The sequence below is a fragment of the Megascapheus bottae genome, unplaced genomic scaffold (assembly GCF_031878675.1).
Source record: "Megascapheus bottae isolate mThoBot1 unplaced genomic scaffold, mThoBot2.hap1 HAP1_SCAFFOLD_64, whole genome shotgun sequence".
NCBI classification, from domain to species: Eukaryota; Metazoa; Chordata; class Mammalia; order Rodentia; family Geomyidae; genus Megascapheus; species Megascapheus bottae.
The window spans coordinates 562,966-568,629 of NW_028327830.1; the positions used below are offsets into that span (position 1 = coordinate 562,966).

Below are 5,664 nucleotides of genomic sequence, written 5' to 3' on the forward strand. Positions count from 1 at the left end.
AAACTATCCTCTATCACAGATGATTGACAAGTTCCTGCCCAGGTAGGCATGGGCATTAGTAAGGCATGCTTACAAACTATTCTATGACCTCCCGGCTCTGATTACTTTTGAATGGCCAAGCACAAATGACTCTAGGATCTGACACCACCTCTGCCATCCAAGCTGTGGCTTACTGCATTTGGATGCTTCATTGTCCCAGTAGGGTCTCTCCACACAGGAATAAATGTCCCATTGGCATTACACTTTGTTGGTTGCTGGACTTGAACTCAGGGTCTGGGTGCTGTCTCTCAGCTCTCCAGCTCAAGGCTAACACCCTGCCACTTCGAGCTCCAAAGCAACTCTCAATAGCACTCTGACAGATTAGACACCACAGTCTCACAGGGACTTTGCCTTGCCCGGGCTGGCTCAAAACTGCGGCTTTCAGATCAGTGAGTCCTACAAAGGACACTTTACTCCAATTAGAAGCAACAAGGTGGTCAACTCAGAAATAGTCTCTAAGCATGACCTTACCTGGAACTTAGTGAGGGCCAAATTTCCATCTGAATGAAGATCTGCTGTCCTTCTCCATGGACCTGCTGCAGATTGCTATAGAGTAACTTGCAAGAATAAGCTGAAATAGCAATTAAGCAACCGTTTTGGTAGTCCTAATTTTAAACAAACATTTAGGATAATTTCAATTTCAAACTTTGTTCAGAAACCCATTTCCAATGTTCTTTATGTGCATTTGAAAAATCTTTAAGGGCCCAAGGAACTCCCTTTGTTTCCAGGTTTCAAAACTCCAGCAACAGTTTAAACTCAAATAAGTTTTTCCTCAATGCAAGAACTGTAAACATCATCAGTGCACCAAAAGTCTAAATCTGGACTTAGTTTCCTTCTTTTTCTAGAATACATCCAATTGCAATGCAGTAGCATGAACCCAAATTATACAGAGATAAATTTTTAAATATTTATTCCTTTTAAAATACTAATTATATTACCCAGATTTTACCATCAGATTTTCAATGTCAGTCTGCAAAGAAAAAGAGCGAAGATGTGGATCTCAGTTCACCTGACCAAGTTAAGTGAACAGCCTTCACTCCAGCTTACCCAAGGCTGCACCTTTGCCAGTCCACCTCTCACCCCCCAAGATGGTCACATAGGACTATTCTAAGTTTTCCCATCCTGTCTCTTAGCATTTGATTACCTAGACAGTTTTGAAAGATAGGTAAGGTCTCTGAAATAAATAAATTTACATTTTAATTCCTAATATTTATCTCCAAATTTTAATTTAAGGAAATAGATTCTAAATTCCCTAATACCTCTGGGTTAAACAGGATATAATGTTCACAACGTAAACAGCTCTGTGCATTTCAATATCAAATTATTAATGCAAATTTTATTTAGAAAATACTTTTTCTACTTTAGAAAAATACTTTTTACCAGTTTCTCTTTAAAACAATGTAATAACCCTTTGAGACATTGTAAAACATTTTAACCTAATAATTTTCTTGAAGTTTAGATTTAGATTTACCCAATTGTCTTTTTGTTTCAAGTATAAATTTATCCATTGTTTTATACAACATGCTGACAATTTAATCTTGAACATGTTCACTCACTCATTCACACACATTCATACTCAAAGATCATAAAGCGCGCAAAATTAATATCAGCCGTTCATTTTCCGGAAGTTTGTGTCAAGAGAGCTTTGCCAATTTTAGTCTTGCAGGTGAGAACCAGGTTCAAAACAAAACTTTTTACAAGGCAACTTAGCAGTGATTTATTTTTCTAGGGCTTGTTACAACTGCCCAGAATACACACATAAAAATTGCAAGGATCCATATTTAAGACTGGTACCAATTTTGAAAACAAAACCATACAATAAAAAAAACACCTCACAAAACAAGACAGAAGCGGAGACCTTTAAGTACTCCAAATTTTGATGGCATACATGGCAGCAGTCACAGACTGTCCCATATTAATAGTCAGTCCCAGTCCCGTCACCATAAACACAACAATTAAACAGACACAAAGGGCAACACACTTCAGAAAGTCATCCATCTGTCTTTGCGGACTTCCACTGACAGATTGCTGGCCACGGTCTGCACATCCTTCCAGTGCTGTAAAGTTAAACTTAAAGGGGTTGTCACAGTCTGTCCCATGTTAGTAGTCAGTTTCAGTCCCGTCACAATTAACACAAGAAACAAAAATACACAACAGACAAAAAAACTTCACAATACGGCTTCTTTCCAAAACCGAAAGTAAACTGGTGTTTGGAAGAAACCCAGACGTTTCCCTTATCAGCTGGACTGAAGAGTCCTCAGACTGAGGCGAAGCCCCAAAAGGGGAAACCAGACGGGTCAGAAATCTGACCCCAGATGCCCCAGGGACGTCTCCCAGGGGCTGCGGTCGGGAGTACGAGCTCGTCAGCTCCTCCACGGGTCCGCCAGATACAGACGGCCGAATCACAGATTCCAGAAATACAGATTGACACGGCCGAGTCACAGATTCCAGAAATACTCTTAACATAAGACAAGACATACAGAAAACAACAAAAATTTGCTGGCCAGCTTACCTCCCAGAGGTGGGTCGGTGGTCCCTGGGTGGGGGGTCTCCTATCTCGCTGGGGCCTCCAAATGTTAGACTCCTGACTCAGCGGGACGTCTTCCAGACGGAGCCCCCTTCCCAAGGAACAGCGAGTCCACGCAGTCGGATGCAAACAGCAAGAGGTTTATTTGGGAACACGGGTACCCGGGGCAACAAGTTCTCCTAGGAGACTTGCGCACCTAGGCTGGGGAGAGGGGGATATTTATGGGTGGCTGAAGCAGGTTACAGAAGCAGAAGCATAGTTACATGGTAATGATTGATTATAATCACATTAGGTAAGACTCAGCTAGGGGTTTATTGAATTTCCACTTGGTTAAACAGGCAGTTGACTGCATGTCTTGTTTCTGGCCATATTTTATTGTTTTATTCCCGGAATGTCCTCCTCTTATTCAGATTCATAAGGTATACAGTTTCACTGACTCGAACCAACTCAAACTGCACATCCTGTTGGCTGTTTTTCAGCCCATTGTATAAACTGCAGCTACTTGCACTATTCCAAAGGCCATTCTTCTATTCTTCTAAGATTTTGGATTTATCACCTCTATAATCAAGTACATTGGAAGATGTTTGTGTTGTGAGGGTGATGGTTACTATTAGTTACTATTACATTATGGGGAGATTTCATATTTCTCACCTCCAGACCCGGGGGAGGGAGCAGGGCAGGTCCGGTCAGGCCCGCCGGGGGACCCCTCTCGGCGCCGCTCTGGGGCAGGTGGGGTCTGCCTTCCTGGTTTCGAGGCGGGCCCTGGGGAAGCCACCCCACCTGGACCGCCTCGGGGGCCTCGAGGCCAGGCCACGGGTGTCCGTGGTCCCGGGTCGGGTCCCGGGTTGGGTCTGCCGGTTGGTCTGCGGTTCCCTCTTGGCGTCCCCCCCTCTGCCCCGCTCTGCTTCCCGGTGGGAGCCCGGTGGGGGCGTGGTTCTCGCCACCCACAGAGGCCTGGGGGGAGACCACCATGGGCAGCCTTAAAGACCTACCAAGGGATGGAGGTCGGCGGGCACCTCGGGACCGGAAGTGAGGGCCTTGGGCTGCAGGCGCTCCCCAGTCCCTCCTTCGTCTTGCTCTCTCTGGCATCCTGGCCCTCCACGGCTCCCTCCCCCACCCCCACCTTCAGCCGACTCACCCCCTCCTCCCCCCACCCCCCTCCCCGACCTCTTCCATTCCCTCGGCATTCCGACTTGGCGTCCCGCGTGTGGCTGGGTCGGTCGCCTTGGATCACCCTTGCGCCCTCGGGTTCTGTGGCTCCCCCTCGCCCGGCCCCTCCCCCCTCACACAGTCAGAGGGCTCTGGGAGAGAGTGTGCCTGAGGGGAACAAACCAACAGGGAGTCCGCAGCAGCTGCAGTAGCAGCAGCAGCAGGAGCGCCAGCTGTACAGGAGGGAGGGCGCCAGTCCTGGCTGGAGCAACTGGTGAGGCCACGTTCCCGTTCCCAAAGCTGGCAGGTGCGGGGGGGGGGGGGGTGGGGAGGGGGCGGGGCCTGCCCGCACCTGGCCCCCTGGCCCCCTGCCTGCATGTGCAGGCGGGTGGCCTGACCGTCAGCAGGTGTCCTGGCACGCAGGCGCAAAGCCCTGCCCTGGCTCCGCCCCCCGCCCAGGTCGATAAAAGGCCGCGCGCCACTTCCTGGCCTCCCTGTGTGGAGAAGATCCCGCTGCAGCCACTGGTCTGGACGGCTGGACGGCGCTCCCAACTGGCGTACCGGTGCGGTGCGTGCTGAGGATCCCTGCGGGAGAACCTGCCCTTGGGGCCGTTTTCCGCGCTCTCTGAAGGGCGAAGATGGAAGCTGAGCTGGCCCGAGCCTTCCAGGAGGAGGTGAGATGCCCCATCTGCCTGGACACCCTGATGGTCCCGGTCACCGTCCAGTGCGGCCACACTTTCTGTCGCCCGTGTCTCCGCCTGGCCTGGGAAGATGCCACGACCCCGGCCAGGTGCCCTGCCTGCAGGGAGCCCTCCCAGCGAGGAGAGCCGAGATCCAACGTGGTGCTGGGCAGTGTGGTCTCCCTGGTGCGGAAGGCCAGCCTCCGCGGGTTCCTGAGCTCCCGGGAGCACAGGTGTGGGACCCACGGCGAGCCAAAGCAGATGTTCTGCGAGGAGGACGAGAGCCCGCTCTGCGGGCTCTGCTCCCAGGCCCCGGAGCACCGGGCTCACCGGCACCAGCCCGTGGAGCGCGCAGCCGCCCACAGGCGGGAGGCCATCTTACAGCTCATGGAGACTTTGTGGGAGAGGAAAGAAGAGACCCAGAGGAAGGTGGAGGAGCAGAGGGAGATCATGAGCCGGTGGGGTTGGTTTCTGCACCTGCACCGGACGATGACCGAGGCGTTTTATGCCACCCCGGGGCACCCTGGTCTCCGGGAGGGGGACAGGCGATTTGCCCAAGAGTTACTGCTCGACCTAGGAAGGAGGACCTCAGCGCAACTCCAGACAACCGAGGGGCACCTGCTCGAGGAACAGGGTCACCTCAGGAGCGTGTACCAGGAGCTGATGAGGGCCTACCAAAAGCCGGATGTGGAGCTCCTCCAGGACTTCAGGGACGGCCTGGAGCTGGGAGAGTGCGCCTTGCTCTTCCAGCCCCAGACCCTGGAGCCGTTGCTCGGCCCCCCTAGAATCCGCGGGCTGGTGGAGAGCCTCAGCCCGTACCGAGTAGAGGTGTCCTTCGGCCCCTGGACGCCGAGCCCACCTCTGCTGGCAGCTTCCAGGGAGGAAGAAGCCGGCCACCAGGTCGCGCTTGGCGCCCAGGTCTTCAGCGCCGGCCGACACTACTGGGAGCTCAGCCCGGACGACTCTTCCTCCTGGGCGGTGGGAGTCTGCGGGAATCCGGCCGGATTCCCTCCGAGGGCCTCCGACCACGACCTTTTCGTCCTCTTCTGGGTGGAAGGCTCCCACCCAGCCGGCCTCTTTACAACCTCACCTCTGCGCGATCACTACCTAGAGCGGCCTCTGGGGAGGGTGGGGGTCTTTCTGGATCTCGACCACGGGACCGCGACTTTCTTGAACGTGGCTAGGAAGTGCCTTCTCTGGAGATACCCCACCGGCTCCATCCACTTCCCGGTCAGGCCTTTCCTTTCCAGGGGCTCCCCTTTGGCCTAG

The 5,664-nt window shown here is 52.7% G+C and overlaps 1 pseudogene; it reads left to right on the plus strand.

Moving 5' to 3' along the window:
• The first annotated feature begins 4,353 nt into the window (after positions 1-4,353).
• On the plus strand, positions 4,354-5,664 carry LOC150039076 (tripartite motif-containing protein 43 pseudogene; annotated as a pseudogene).